Source organism: Delphinus delphis, chromosome 17 (assembly GCF_949987515.2).
Source record: "Delphinus delphis chromosome 17, mDelDel1.2, whole genome shotgun sequence".
Taxonomy (NCBI): Eukaryota; Metazoa; Chordata; class Mammalia; order Artiodactyla; family Delphinidae; genus Delphinus; species Delphinus delphis.
The window spans coordinates 16,467,556-16,484,667 of NC_082699.1; the positions used below are offsets into that span (position 1 = coordinate 16,467,556).

Genomic DNA, 17,112 nt, shown 5'->3' on the forward strand with positions numbered 1-17,112 from the left:
TTCTTTTTTCTGTTATTGTCATACAAATTACATCTTTGTGCATTGAAAGTCCATCACCACAGATTTATAACTATTGCCTATGCAGCTGTCTTTGAAATCAAATTGAGGAGTTACCAACAACAGAAAACATTTATATTGTCTTTTATATTTACCTTTTTATATGTACCTACATGGTTATCTTTACCAGTGCTCTGTTTTTCTTTATCTATATTCAAGAATTTGAGTTACTATCTAGTATTCTTTCTTTTCAGACTGCAGAGCTCCCTTTACTATATCTTACAGGGCAAGTTAGATAGTGACACATTTTCTCAGTTTGTTTTTTTAAATCTGAGAATGTCTTAATTTGCTTTAATTTTTGAAAAATAGCTTTGCTGGATATTGAATATTTTCTGTCAGCAATTTGAGTTTGTCATTCCATTGCCATGTAGTTTCCATGGTTTCTGAGAAGAAATCAGCTATTAATCTTATTGGGGATCTCTTTTATGTGATGAGTCACTTCTCTCTTGCTGTTTCAGGACTCCCTCTTTGTCTTTGTTTTTTTCACAGTTTGATTTTGATGTGTCTCACTGTGGATATCTGAATTTATCCTGTCATGATTTATTGAGTTTCTGGAATGTGTAGATTCATGCTTGTCATCAAATGTGTGAAAATTTCAGCCATTATTTCGCAAATATTTTTTTATGCTTTTTTCTCTCTCTCCTTTCCTTTGGGACTCCCATAATTCATATAGTATGTTGTGTTCTACAGGTCTCTAGTCTCTTCTATATTTTTTATTCATTTTTATTTCTGTTTCTTAGATGATATTTTCAATTCAGCTTTCTTCTAGTTCACTAGTTCTTTCTTCTGGCTGCTGAAATCTATTGAAACCTCTCTGGTGAATTTTTCGTTTAAATTTATGTACTTTCAATTTCCAGAATTTCTATTTGATTTCTTTTTATAATTTCTGTCTCTGTTGATAGTCTTTATTCAGTGAGAAATCATTCTCAGACTTACCTTTAGTCTTTAGATGTGATTTTCTTTTAAAAGTTCTTTGAATATGTTGATATTTAGAATATATAACTTAAAAAATTTGTCTGGTTAAGTCCAATGTCTCGGCTTCCTTAGATATAGTTTTCTATTGGTGGCTTTTTCCCCTCGTGTATGGGCCATGCTTTATTGTTTCTTCGCATGCCTCATAATTTTTATAGATAACCAGACATTTAAAATAATGTAATGTGGCAACTCTGGAAATTAGAACTTCCTCCTCCCCTGGGTTTGCTGTTGTTTGTTGTTGTTTTTGTTTGTTTAGTGACTTTTCTGCACTAATTACTGTATTCTTGTTTGTTTTTCTACTTGGTTAGCTTAGGGGTCTGCTGATGATTCGACAGAGATTTGCTTAAATGCCTGGAACCAATAAATCCAGTCTTTGCTGAGTGGCTCTCTGTCTGTGTTGGGGCACAGCTTCAACACTTAGCAGACAGTTTACAGCTCTGCCTTCACCTTCCCTTCCTGCTTGCACAGAGCCTCAAGATTATCCAGAAGCGAGAGTTTAGGGCCTTTTAGGTCTTTCTTAAGCATGTACACAGCTCTGAGAATGTGCACAGACCTACTTGTGTTTGTAGCTTTCTCCATTCCCAGAAGCATGTCAGACCTTTTCAAAGCCTGTGTAGAATTCTCATTCCCAAGCTTTTCCTTTTAACATTTTTGGTTAGCCTATTATTTTCCCAAAACATTATTTAAAATCTTAGGCAGCTTCAAAGTTAAGTAGTTGACTGTAATTTTTGATAAATTCACCTGGAGAAAAGACTTTTTGCACTGAGTGAGTTCTGAGTCAGGTTAAATAAAGATATCACTTCAAGTGGGGTCTTCCAGGGAACTAACAGGTCACGTAATGACAGAGCTCCACCTCATGCTGCTCCCTTCAGTGGCTGCCAGTCTGCTGATTTTCACTGTGATTGTCAGTTTTCAAGGCTACTGTGGAGCTGGAGAGGAGGAATGGGCACAGGGCAAATTAAAATGCCTCAGACCACACTGTTCTTACCAAGATTAAGCTGTTTTTCTTGAAAAGCCACTACCCAGATTGCCAGGATCTTTTGGTTAATTTCTAGCATTCATACAATATTGATCCTGACAATTTTTTGGGAGTTTTCTTATTGCTTTAATGGAGGATATGGAGGAGAGAATTTTTGGAGGTCCTTAATCTGCCATTTCTGCTGACACCATCCACTGAATTGTGGATGTATGTTCCCACTGAATTGTGATGTATGTTATATATATCATGAGATCCAGTTAGAAAGGCAATAAATGAAGTGCCAGTTATGCTTTGCATGTGTAGGAAGGAGAATGTTGAGAGGCCTCACGTGTGTTGAGGAATTTACTTTCAGTCTTCTTTCAACTCCCCTTGGTGCAAGAATCAGGGGAATCAAGAAGCAGCTAGCCACTGGGGTTCAGCAAGACTGTTCTCACATTGCTTGTCTACCACACTGTCCCATGTAAACCACACTCCTGTGCATTTGTGCATTTGTGTTTTTGCCTCTCCATCTTCCTTAATAACGTTTCTGTGGTTAAGACTTTCCACGGCAAGGACTGACTCATTCCCTTGAGAGAGTCCGGTGTGCTAGCCACTGTGTTCTAAAGACTTTTCCTCTATACCCAAGAGGGAAAGCTACTTAGAAGAAGGGGTGCTCTTAACTATTTGTATCTATGATGATGTCAAGTTAATATTATTTAATACTTTTGTAAAACAGTTCCTAGGTTAATAAAAATAAACAAAATGTATTTAGTTTCTTTCTTTTATTCTTATTTCCCTAATACTTTCACATATAAACACAAGTCTTCTGTTACTAACAAGTAGCAATAGTCATTTCAGCAGATATTCAGTCAATAAATTCTGTAATGAACCCAGTTAATTTAAGTTCACTCTTTCAGCAAGGACATGGTGAGCACCTACTATGGACTAGGCATGTGATTAAATCTGTTGCTCTTATTCTTCCAGCATTCTCCTATTCCTTCCATATCCTGGCTGTAAACTATGGACTATGAGATTGACTTCTTTACTTCCTCTTGCTGTATCCATAAACACAGAACCAAATGATCTAGATGTCACACAAAATATTCAGTGTTGTTTCTTTCTCTCTCTCTCTCTCTTTCTTTCTCTCTCTCTCTTTCACACACACACACACACTTACACACACAAAGTGAAATAGAAAAACCACCTATAAAACCAATGAATGTTAAGGGCAAATAATGTTTTAAGCTCACACCACTTCTTCGTATGAGACAAGGCATACTAAAGTACGGTCATCAGTTAGTTTTTTCTCCACTGGTCTTGCGCAATATCCAGAGATATGTTCAGATACTGATTTGAGATTGTGAGGTTGTGGGGGAAATTCTCCTCTTGAAAGTTTCCACCTCTACATTCAACACGTGCAAGGTATCATTTTTTAAAATATTTCATCAGTTTACTGTGTAGAGTTCAGAATTTGCTGGTTCAGTCTTGGAGTTAATGAGATTGCCAAGATTTTCCAATTTCCTGTGTGTCACCTTGTTTCCTCTTTGTACGTAAGCAGGCATAGTCCGCATGGGGCTTGATGCTCCCAGTCGTGTGGAGGAGGGTGGGAACATCGGCAGCTGCCAGCACGGCTGTGGTGGTGGACGGCTGGATGCAGGTGCACAGCCTGCCTCCATCTGACAGGCTTTAAGGCTTGCATTCTCTCTAGTGATATCCAATATCCTGGCCGATAGGGTCCTTCAAAACAACTGAAACAACCCAGTAACACAGTTTCACCAGGGCATCCAGTTGCATAATGTTCACTCAAGTCTACATGGATAAAACATCTTCAGTGTGTTATTTTTGTGATCTGCGGGACAGGTAGTAACTGCTGGATGAGTTGTTCTTCTGGTAGAATGTTCGTGCAGAATTCTGAAGCTGTAGAATGTTGGTGTGCCTCTGATTAGAAGAGTCTAGTCTCATCGTCTGATGACCTGGACTTAGTGCCATTCCACCACTAACTCACTAGACCATGGATGAGTCACTTAACTTTTCTAAATCTCCATTTTCTTGGCTGTAAATTGAAAGGAATAATCCCTGCCTGGCAGTCTCACAAGGTGGTTTTGAGAATGAAATGATAAGAATGCATGTGAAAGTAGTTTGGAAATGGCTGTTAGAGGCAGATAAGAGCTCAGGATTACCTCTCCTCCCTGCCAGGTTCTCACCTATAGAGGGAAGACTCACTAGCCAGATGGGGGTTCAGAGCATCATCCTGTTAGGCAGAGATGTAGAGAACAAAATTCAGGGCTCTGGGAGATCTACACTGGAGAACGTGGCTTAGACCTGAGGCCAAAATTGTGTCCCCTGCCTCCCAAGCCAAATAAAAACCTTTGGATTTGCAAAGAGAGCCGAATCTGCTGGGCAGCCTCCAGTCCACTCAGTGCCAGTTCCAGGGCTGCTTCTGCAGGGCGGGAGGAGCTGGAACACAGAGAGAATGGCAAGTATCCCTGCGGGTGGAGCAGGCCCTTCCGAAGAGGTCAGTGCTCAGAGACAGGAGGAGGAGGGGGCTGTCCTTGCCTGAGCCCGGGTGGTCAAAGAGAACTAGCCGCCCTGCCACAGGCGAGGAGTGACCTGTCATCTCATCAAGCAGAGAAACAGGCTCTCGTGGAAGCCAGGCTCCCACCAAACATATTAGCAGCCCTCCATCCTGAGGGGAGGAACAAGGAAAGGAGGAAGGAGACAGGGAGTGTTGACTTCATCACTCTCCAGAGGGAGGAGGAGACTGGCAGTCTGCCTCTCTATGGATTTGTGAGGGAGGGCAAGAGTCCCCTCCTGTCGCTCAGCCGTGGCAGTGAGGCCTCCAAAGGGATCAGGATTTGCCTTTATAGAGTTTGCCTCAGTGAAAAGTCTGAGGAAGTTGTTCATTAAGGTACATTAGAGATTATTTAAACAGGCCCCTTGTTTTACAGGGAGAAGGGGCCAAGGGCAAGTGGGTGACTGGCTCAACGAGTTGATGTCAGTTGTCTAGTTCTCAGAAAGACTAGGTCCAGAGAACAGGACGCTCACCAGGGAGGGTAGGACTTTAGTGGGGGGCCCTGGGCTACCAGAGAGACCAGTAAGGGAGCAGGGGAGTGTGTTCTCAAATAGGAGAGGAGAGAGCAAAATGGATGTGGAGGAGATGAAGATCACAGTTTTGTTTAAAGCAGGTTTCTTCAAATATTAAATCATAGCTATGATTTAGATAATCAAGGTGAAGTGAGTTTAATTATGTAAAGAAGGAATAGGTATTTTCTTCTCACTCCCCTTCGAAGGTACATTTTCCCCTCTGTAGGATTTATCCTCCAAGTCCTTATGATGAAAAAAATACACGAGGTTCCTTTGGGCACTACCACTCCCCACCACATGGGCAAGATGGGGCTGACCTACTCCCAAGGCTAATGGGTGGTCTGCTGACTCAGACCTGGCCACTAGGAACATTTTATTTCCCTGACCACAGAAACTGGTTCAGGGAAGGGCATGTGCCCCAATCCAGGCAAATGACACCCTTTCCCGGACCTCTTGGCATTGAAAATTCCCTTTGCTGGAGGGTCTGCTGCTGAGATGGTATGGTATAACCTAAATATAAAGCATCTTGTCACCAGGAGGAGGAAGTTGGCTTGAGAATAAAGCCAGCCCAGAGGAAAATGAAACTGAAAGATGGAGAGAAACATATTTTTAATGATATTTTTGAACAGCTTAATCAGGCATGTCCAAGGTCAGCATCTCAATACAATTTTCAGTTACGTGGACCAATACCCTCCATACTTCCCTTTATTTTTTTTAAAGCAGTTTAATTATGGTTTCCATCACAAAGTCAAAAGAATCCTGACTAATACACTTTCTCTTTCTCTTTGGCACCTTTCAAACATGTTACCTGTGAGTAGCATTTTTCTTTTCTCCTCATCTTCCTTTCTCCTCTTTATTCACCAAAGTATATCCTAACTTGAATAATAAAACAAAAAAATCATATCTCATTTATCAAATGTTAGGAGAATGTTCTATTTTTCAGCAATATTAAGCTATTTTTTCCCTAGGCTGACTTTAGATTCACAGTATAGTAATATCACAGAAGAAAATTTTTTGCAGTTATTTATTGCTAAATAAATATTTATTTATTATATTTACCCCAAAACTTTGTGCTTACAGCAGCAGTCATTTTATCATCTTATGATGTTGTCTGTCAGGAATTTAGCTAGAGATCAGTGGATGATTTTTCTTCTCCATATGGCATCAGCTGAGGTCACTTGGACATGTTAAACTGATGGCTGGCCTGGTCTGGCTGGTCCAGGATGGCTTATGCCTGGCATCTTGATGGGGATGGCTGGAAGGCTGGGTTCAGCTGGGGCCCCTTCCTATTTAGTCTTGGGGCCTCTTTACGTGTTCTCTCATGGCAGCTCAGGACTTCATGAGTGATCGTTCAAGAGGTCTCAGGTGTAAGCTGCAAGACTTATTAAAGCCTTACCTGATTCTAATGGTCAAGCAAGTTCCTAAGGCCAACCCAGATTCAAGGGGGAAAGACAATTAGACTCCATCCTTCAATTAGAAGAGTAGCAAGGTATTTGCCACCACCTTTAATCTACCACAGGGTGGGATATCGGTGGGAAGAGCTTGAGCTTTGGGCTAGGACAAACTTGTCTAAGAGGGCTTCATCACTTCCTAGCTGTAATTACTTACCTCAGTTTGTAAAATAGGGGTTAATATAATCTCTCTCAGAGACTTCTGAGAATCAAGTGAAATAATTTGTTTGAAGTACCCTAGGATAATGCCCGGTACATAGTAGTCACTCAGTGAGTTGTAGTTGGATTGCTTTAAAGAGATTTATCTTTTGCTGATAGAAGTTCTCTTTTGGCCAAGAGTACAGTCTCTCTCAATTGTGACAGATTGTTAAATGTGCTGAGATTTTGTCTCCATCTGTTACCTCTCACTGTGTGGAGGCGTTCTGGGTGGTCAGAAGCTAATTCATGAACTCTAGCTGCCTCTTCTTGGTTCCAGAGCTTACCTAATTACAGGTTGTTACCGATAATATCAATCTACCTGGTGCCAGAATCACTTATTTTGTAGAAGAACAGTGTCATCAAAAGGTAATAAGTCCAGCATCTTTCTGCAGACTGCAGTTCCCTTTCAGCATGGGGTTTCTCAGTTCACCATTGCCCTTGCTGCAAACTCGACTCAGATCAGAGCTGAGTAGAGTTTAGCTGTGGAGTGTCATTGAAGGCATTAGAAAATCCAGTCAAGAGCTCAGCAGTTCATCTGTATAGAAATCTCATCCACGACATCTGGGATCCCCAGTCAGCCTCAGAATCCCCTTGGTGTTGACATCAGTGCAAAGAGGTGATTCTATATTTGTGAAGTCCCTTCCTCTTGACCCATAGGCCCCCCTTCTTTGTGTCATTATAATCATAATAAATTGGCTCTACATTATGGCTGCCTGGATGGAAATAAATTTTATGGTTCTAGTATAATGGGAAAAAAGAAGAAACATGCATAATACTCACACTTGGAATTACTAAACTTGGAGCCATTATTGTTATACCGATAGCTGAGTCTGTGGGTTTGCATTTGGTATATGAATTCCTAAGTGCTACTTCTGAAAGTTATGTGCAGGAGGTGTTGTTACTGAATTATGAGTCTTCTGTACTAGAAGGCTTAATATTTTGTTCAGTGCTTTGCATTAAATTGTGCAAGCGTCATGAGTAGTATGTGGGTCTTGCATCATTCTTCACTTGTTTGAGAAAAATAGTACCTTTTAAAGGCCTCTCATTTAAAGTTTTGTAAAAGAGTCATCCTTGTATTTCCACTGATTGTCTCTTAAGCTATTGTGTTTTTATTTCTGTAAGGCATCTCACATTGCAACATTGAGGCAATCTGAAATGTGGGTTTGCAAGTTCTGTCCTGAGCAGCAGGCCAGCTGGTAGCCCTGCACAGATACCATGAGCCACTGCTGTGGGAAAATAGAAACCTCTCTCACCACTAATGACCCCTATAGAGTCAATCAATTTTTAAAAAAGATGTATATATATATATTTTTTTTTTTTAATTAATTAATTTATTTTTGGCTGCACTGGGTCTTCATTGCTGCGCATGGGCTTTCTCTAGTTGAGGCGAGCGGGGTCTACTCTTCATTGCAGTGCGCAGGCTTCTCATTGCGGTGGCTTCTCTTCTTTGCAGAGAACGGACTCTAGGCGCGTGGGCTTCAGTAGTTGTGGCACGAAGGCTCAGCAGTTGTGGCTCACGGGCTTAGTTGCTCCGTGGCACGTGGGATCTTCCTGGACCAGGGCTTGAACCGTGTCCCCTGCATTGGCAGGCGGATTCTTAACCACTGCACCACCAGGGAAGTCCCTAAAAAGATACATATTTTTAATAGCAGCTATTAAAAATCTCAACTTTTAAAATGAAGATATTTCTACTCAAACATTTAGAAGAAATGAAAGAAAGAGAAAAAGGATGATAAATTATCATAACTTTTTAAATGGATGGTAATGTCAATCAGGTCAACAGTAGATTATTAACCAAGGTATTACATATCTCATCTATCCAATTTCGAATTTTGAGATCACTTTAGGCAAGGAGATAGCTTTAAGGAATTATACTTTAGGTTGAAAATTACAGTCACTCCTTGGTAGATCAACATATTATTTTCCTGATAATTTAGGCATTAAACTAAGTCTCTAGGAGGTAAAAAATTCCAGGCTTTGCTCTACTCATTGTTCTGCCTCATTAAGTGCTTCGTAGTCACTATCAAGCTGTTTGAACTGTGTTTGCTCCAGTAAACTATGGCCACAGTAAGACCTCCTCTGTTCTATTACATGAAAACGTTCATTGGATAGTATTTGTACAGTGCTTTGAATTCCTCCAAAGTATGCACATTGTTCCCCAAATTCAATATGTGCTAAGTCTCATAAAATACCCCAAATAATTTTTCTTCATAATTACTTTAAAACAACACACTTTTAGAAGATATGAGTCCTATTAACTAAAATATCTACCCTCCTTCCTACTTCCTTTAACAGAAGTGCCACCACCTACCTATTTTCTCTGTGTGGTTACATTTTATCACACAGACAACATAAGTATTTCTACACTAACAGAAGAACAGTCACACTGAACCAATTAAAGCAAGCAAAGGAAGAATTAGAGAAAATCCGTGGTGTTTAATGGATGTGATTTCATGTACAATATCATACCTCACAGTATCATAACTCACAGACTTCTTACTTTCTTAATGAGTGACAATAGCAAATCTGGGAAACATCTGCCTTGAAAAAGAACACTAACTGCTCTCTGCTTAAAAAATGTTGCTTGGCTATTACTGTATAGCAGCCATGCGTATCATATTGTGGTATGAGATGTCTTGGTTGCAAGAAATTAACATTCTCCTGTTTGATTTCAGATTGTCTAGAACAGAATCCCAGCATAATTCAAATCATTGTAAAGCCACAGTTGCAATAAAGAACATGATTTACTATTAGCAAATCTCCAACACTGCTACTCAATTCCCAGCAATCGTTACGACTCGGGTGAAGGAAATTTAGCAAACTATTGTGTGATTTTCTGCCATCTAAAAAAGAAAACCTGCAATATAAAAAGAAAATCTAAAAATAACCTCTCATTTATATAGCTAACCATTTCAAGTGGTTAGCAACTTTTGGCTGTACAAGTAAAGTATATTCTTTAAATCTCATTACCGCCTCAAGAGCAGCTGCTATCAGAATACATCTGTCAAGGGAATTCGCTGGCGGCCCAGTCATCAGGACTCGGCACTTTCACTGCCAGGCCCACGTTTGATCCCTAGTTGGGGAACTAAGATTCCGCAAGCTGCGCGGTGCGGCCAAAAAATAAAAAATTAAATAAATAAATAAAAGAATAAGTTTATTAACATTCCCACCTGTGTTTCTATTATGGACAAGTATATTTTTCCTTTCCTCTCATAACCAATGGATAGGTGTTTGGAAGATGAAAGAATGACACTTTTAGAAGGAACAAGAAACAATTCCAGTATGATTTTTGCATTGAATGTCCTAATTTTTCGAGTTGTCAAATAGGTCTGAAAATTAAAAGTAGCTGTTCATTTTTATTTCTCTTGAGGGTGGGAAGTAAGATCACAGTAAACTGCTTTCTCACTTTGAATATAATGTTCTCATTGTACTAATACTGTATTATTTCTAAACCACTGCAAAAGTGTAGAGTCTGGCAAAATGCTAATTATTTCTTTCTTGGCTTAGAAGATAAATTTGGTCATGGAAAAGAATTCATTTCTGGATTATCTCAGATATTTGTCATCATCTTTTTTTTTTTTTGTCATTTCAGTTGTGAGGCCTTATTACAAAGTGAAAATTTTCATTCAAGAGTGACTTTATCCAAGACATTATCTAATGGAACAGCTGGTACCCTTGTTCAGATTGACCCTGAACCATAGAAAAGTTCACAGTTCTTGCAGGCGTTTGACTTGCCTTTGTTATAAACAGAGCAAGGTCTGAATTAATTATGTTAACTATTTAACTCATCATCTATTGTTATGTTTGATGAAATAACTCACATGAACTGAAGATAGAATATTTCCATTTACCAACTGAGTTTTAAATTACAATTGATTTAATTTCAAACATTTTTGAGTATCAAAAATGCTCTCAAATTGTGTCCTCAAATTCATAATTTTTATATATCCATATATGTGTAGATATAGGTATCTGTTTTTAGGTAATTCTACTGTTGAGCCCAAAGCATAAGCAGGTTTGAATTTTTAATGTAATTAGTTCCAGAAGACAAACCTAGCACTGTGTAAAGAGGACTGAGCCAAGTTTGATGGTGGCTTGTGAACAGACTCTGAACAGAATCATATACTGTTTACAGTTGTCTTTTACATGCAGGTGCATTGTGGGAAAGTAACCCACCTCTGAAGTCACAGGAATCCTTCACTTCAAGTCTTTTAGTCACATCGTAAGAAATTAACAATGCTGCATTTGTTTCTGTTTAATATTTCTCATATTTCTTATTCTCATTCTGTAGGAATGCATTCTAATCCAAGGACACATTCTCATACATTCATTAAATCCTTGTGCTCCAAAATGATTCACATGAAAACTCAAAATCTGATGGTTTCATGTGTTCCAACTTAGCTTTTGCTAAAACAGGGTCATCCTTGAACTTGTCATCTGCTGAGGTATTGAATTCCCTATTTCATTCAATTACATGATCTTAAGAATGTGGCCATTTGCCATTTCTGTCTCAACTTTGAACACATGTTTTTGCATCTAACTGTTCGGCTTAGGAACCCCTCAATTATAAATGACCTAATGGAAAAAAAGAGTAAATCATTTAAGGAACTACCTAAGTAATACAAAAAAATGTTGTTTTTGTTTAAAACTAAGTATTATTAATGTAATTTCCCGGTGATGACAGATTTTAACTCTTTAATGCATGCTACTACAATATCTGAGATAGAAATTAATTGCTTAAAGAGTAAAATATTCCTTTAGTTTTAAGAAGAATTCTCATGTTTAATGAATTTTTAATCAGGGTAATATTTTGAGAGAAAATTAGTTGTCATTTTTTTGTAATTTAAAATAGGATCCTAATGTGGACTAATTTAATTTTAAAAATTTATTTTCATATGTGTATATTGTGTTACTCAGTTTTCTTCTAAAAATGAAGTGGACAGATGTTAGTTTCAGATATTTATAATTAAATGGTTGAGTCAAATTAAACATAATTTGTCTTCTCTGCTGGGCTAAAAACTCTTTAAGGGCACAGACTGTGTCCTTTTCATTCCCCAGGTGGAGAAATGACTAGGACAGAGTTTAACATGTAGTAGGTACTCATTAAATGTTGCTGAACTGATCTGAATCTTTATGTGGCCAGACGTAAAACACCTATTTTATTTTTATCATACAGTCTTCAACTAAAGAATAAAATAGAAGTTCATACTTTGCATTCATCCCATATCTTTTTTTTTTAATACTTTTTAGATCACTTTCACATAGTTACACCATTTGATCCTTTTGGAGTGATGGGTCTAATTAAGTCTTACCAGTCCATTTTTCTTGCTTGAAGTCACACTCCTGGTTAATTAGTTACATGGCAGGAACCGGAGACTAGGTTTTTTTTCCTTTTGAAAACTTGTAGGCCCTTTACCTGTTTTATTAGCGATATGTGGGATGGGTCAAATTGCCTCTTTGTAGAATAAGACTTCTTATTTCAATTTGGAAATTAAGAGTGCTGAAAAGACTATCACTTCTACACAAACAACAAGAGAAAAAGCTGACAAGCTGGAAATTAATGACGTTTGAACCCATGAGAGAACTGAGTTTGCAAGGCAAACAACTACCCTGAAATATGGGGAGAGACAAGTACTTGCAAAGAAAGATGTTGCCAAATCCATGTAAGCCAAAGAGAAGATTCAGCTAGAAATTTTTAATGAATTTCTAAAGGTTGGGTGGGAGTGTGAAGTCCCTGGGGCTGCAGACATATGTGTGTGTAGGGGGGGTCACAATCTCATGAATGATTTTCCTCTAGGAACTCACAGGGCAGAGTGGGGAGAGGCTTAAGAAAACTTCCCCTGTGATACTGGCTGGAGCAGGGGAGAGAACAGAAGCCACTGCCAAAACACTGCCAGATTCATCTTCTGTATCACCTCGGAGGAACAAAAGGCTGGATATGCAGGGAAAGGCAAGAAATGTATAGACTAAGACCTCTGGGGGATGGCTGGGACTCTATAGACCCAGTACTACCCCTGGAGAAGGAACAGGAGTACTTGAGAATGTCACAGACCCAAGACCCAGGTTCGCAATGCCTGCCTAAATCTGAGGCTTAGTAAGAACATCAGACAGTACCTCCTTCCCCCACTCCTCCACCTTCATTACCCTATCATTGTCAAATAAAATTAAGAGTGGAATTCAGCTGGGAGAGTTGCAAGAGAGAGAATCTCTGTTGCACAAAGGAAAAAAACCTAAACCAAGTGGGAGACCCAGAGCCAAGCAGGAAGCAAGCTTCAAACCCAGCCCAACTCCTGACTTGATGGGCATGAACCCCTATATTAACAGCCCAACAGAAGGAAAGGTGTGCCCATCTCCAAGTATAACAATTATTTATCTCAGTATCTATTGTCTTGTACAGTACATCCAACTTTAAACAAAAAACTTTTGGCATACAAAGAGGGGAAAAAACACCACAGTTTAAAATGACAAAGGAGTCAGCAGAGCCAGACTCAGATATGACTTAGATGTTGGACCTATCCAATGGGGAATTTAAAGTGGTTATGGTTAATATGTTAAAGGCTCTAATGGAAAAGGTAGACAACATGCATGGTTGAGTAGATACTTTTAGCAGAGACATGGAAACTATAAAAATGAAAATCCTAGAAAAGAATAATTCAGTAACAGAGATGAAGAATGCTTTCAAATATTTTACCAGTAGATTTGAGGTAGGTGAAGAGCCAATGAGCTTGAAAATGGAGATAGATCAACAGAAACTACACAAAGTGAAACACAAAGAGAAAAAAAAAGAATGATAAAAAAGAGAGCATCCAAGGGCTAAAGGCCAATACCAAATGACCTAACATGCATAAATGGAACTCCAGGGGAACAAAAAGAGAAAAGGGCAGAAAAAATATTTGAAGATGAGTAAGAATTCTTTAAAAACTCAGCACCTATGAACATCATATTCTAACTCCCAAAAGCCAAAGATGGAGAGAAAACCTTGAAGGCAGCCAGAGGAAAAATTAATGTTACATTAATGAACAAGGAAGAGAATTACAGCAGACTTGTCACTAGAAACCATGTAAATAAGAAGGCAATGGAATGATGTCTATAAAGTTCTGAAAAGGAAAATAACCTGACTTATATCCAGTGAAAAATATCTTTCAAAGGTGAGGCAGAAACAAAGCCTTTCCCAGACAAAAAAAACTTGAGGTAACTCGTTAGCACAGATCTACTCTGCAAGAAATGTTAAAGGAAGTTTTTCAGGTAGAAGAAATACGATACCAGATACTTGGATTTATACAAAGAATGAAGAATGAAGCTAAAATGGAATATATTTTTAATTTTTCGTTGTTGTAAAAGCTAACTATTTAAAGCAAAATTTGTAATAATGTGTTTATTCCATAAATAAAAGTGAAATGTATGACCACAGTGACACAAGGAATGGGAGGACTTGAGAATGTCCTGTTACATTGTATATGAAATGACATAATACTATTTGAAGGAAAACTCATTAACCATTAAAAAGTTAAGTGTTAAAAAATGTATCAAGCCTCTGTAAGGAAGATACTGTGGCCACTGCTCCTGACTCACCACAGTTCCTTCTTGCTGAGGAAGAAGTCAGTCACAAAGTTATGCTCCTGCCATGTGGCAGCCATGGCTTTTAAAGCTACTGGAACTACACCAGTGGACCCAGAAGGGGTGGTTCACTGAGTAAGAATTACCCTAACTGTCCGCCATGTAAAATCCCTGGGGAAGGTGTGTGCTGATTTGATCACAGGCTCAAAGGAAAAGGACCTTAAAGTGAAAGGACTGTTTCGGATGTCTACCAGGACTGAGAATCACTGTGAGATAAACTCTTTGTGGTGAAGGTTCTAAGACTTGGGAGCATTTCCAGGTGAGGATTCACAGTGACTCATTGACTTGGACAATCCTCCTGAGAGTGTTAAGCAAATTACTTCTATCATTGAGCCAGGATTAGAGATTGAGGTCATTGTTGTAGTTGCTTAAATCAACTATTTTAATAAATTGATTATTAATCATTTTTAAAAGAGGTATAAATAATAAGTAATTGTAGGAGATAAAATAGATCGTAAAATGCTTAGTCATTCAGAAAAGGCAGAAAGTGAACAAAAAAGCAAGAAAGGCCAAATGGAACAAATAGAAAACAGCCAGCAAGATAGTAGATTTTAAGCCAACCATAACAATAATCACTTTAAATGTCTAAATACCTCAGTAAAAAGGCAGGTTGCTAGACTGAATTTAGAAAGAAGACTCACTTATATGTTGTCCATAGGAGACTCACTTTAAATATAAAGACATAGATAGGTTAAAAGTAAAAGCATATACAGGCACCCCCCACCCCCGGCTATCCAAAAGTAGAGTGTTCCTATGAAACCTTTCCTGAGCCAAAATGGCTTAAAGCAAAGAAGTAATTACCTTAGGACACATCTTGCTAACAGATGCAAAAAATAAATCGAGATAAAGCACAGATGGTCACACAGTTCAAAGCTATGGTGGCTTGAGCCTGAGATGCTCAGTGTAGTTCTTCGGGAAGGAGCTTGGTAGTGCCACTCTCTCTGCTGGGGGTGCACTGTCTGTATGCTGCAAAATAATGCTGAACGCTATTTATTTTTTTATTAAAGTATAGTTGGTTTGCAATGTTACATTAGTTTTGGGTGTACAACGTAGTTATTCAATATTTTTATAGACAGTACTCCATTTAAAGTTATTACAAAATAATGGCTGTTATTTCCCTGTGCTCTACAATATATCCTTGTTGCTTATTTATTTCATACATAGTAGTTTGTGTATCTTAATCCCTTACCCCTATCTTGCCCCTTATCTCTTCCCTCTCCCCTTTTGACTTTTGCCTTTTTTCAGAAGAGCAAAAATCCTCTTCAGATTTCTTAATCAGCAAAAACAGGTACTAATGTAGGGCTTTCATAAAAGGGAAGTGGTATAAACGGGAGGATACCTGTACCAGTCAAACACTGTGGCCTGTCTCCCCCCAAAAAAGCCAAAACTGGGTTTTCATTAAATTCAGTCAAAATAGACTTCAGAAAAAGAATATTATCAGAAATAAAATAGAACATTACATAATGATAAAGTGGTAAGTTCTGCAAATGGACCTAACAGTCCTAAAGGTATACACACCTAAGAGCATAGCTTCAAAATACATGAGGCAAAAACTGATGAATCTGAGAGGACAAATAGACAAATCTATAATTATCATTGGTAACTCCAACCCTCCTTTATAGTTATTGATAGAACAGTTAGGCAAAAAAAAAAAAAAAAAAAAAAAAAATAGGGATATAAATGACCTTATTTGTTCTACCAACTATGTCAACCAATTTGACATAGTTAACATTATCACTCCACCAAAGAACTTCAGAATACACATTCTTCTTAGGTGCACATGGAACATTCACTAACATGAACCATATTCTGGGTCACAAAGTGAACTTTAACAAATTTAAAAGAACAGACATGATACCAAGTATGTTCTCAGATCATTATGGAATTATATTAGAAATCAATATAAAAGATAAAAGATAGGTGGAATATTTCCAAATATTTGGAAATTAAACAATACATTTCTAAATAAACCATGAATCCAAAAGGAAGTCTCAAGGGAAATTTTAAAATATTTTGAACTCTCAATAATAGGAAAATAAATAAGCCAATTAAAACAGGGCAAATGATCTTAACAGAAACCTCACCAAAGAAAATATACAGATGCAAATAGGCATATGAAAAGATGCTCAACATCATTTGTCATTCGGGAATTTCACATTAAAACAAGATACCATTACATGCCTATTCAAATGGTTAAATTTTTTTTTAAAACCCTGACAATACCAATTGCAGGCAAGGATGAGTAACAACAAGAACTCTCATTATTTGTTGGAATGCAAGATGATACAGCTACTTCAAGAGACAGTTTGGCAATTTCTTACGAAGCTAAACATAGTCTTATTATACAACCTCGAGATCAAACTCCTAGGTATTTATCCAGTTGATTTTAAAACGTGTTCACACAAAAGCTTGCACATGAATGTTTGTAGCAGCTTTATTCATAGTTGCCCCAAACAAATGTACCATTAATATAAGATGTTAATAATAAGGGAAATTGGGTGTGGGGTATATGAGAACTGTTTGTATTATTTTCATAATTTTCTGTGAACCTGAAATTGTAAAATTAAAAGTTTATTTTTTAAAATGTATCTGGAACTGAATGATAATGAAAATACAAGGTATCGAAAGTTGTGAGATGCCCCTAAAGCAGTGCTTAGAGCGAAATTTATAGCATTAAATACTTAATATCTCCAATCAACAGTCTGAGTTTCTGGCTTAAGAAACTAGAAAAAGAAGATTAAATTAAGCCCAAAACTAAGGAAATAATAAAGA

General features: G+C 37.9%; 1 pseudogene; it reads left to right on the forward strand.

Moving 5' to 3' along the window:
* The first annotated feature begins 14,358 nt into the window (after positions 1 to 14,358).
* On the forward strand, positions 14,359 to 14,712 carry LOC132440204 (small ribosomal subunit protein uS10-like; annotated as a pseudogene).
* The last annotated feature ends 2,400 nt before the right edge of the window (positions 14,713 to 17,112 follow it).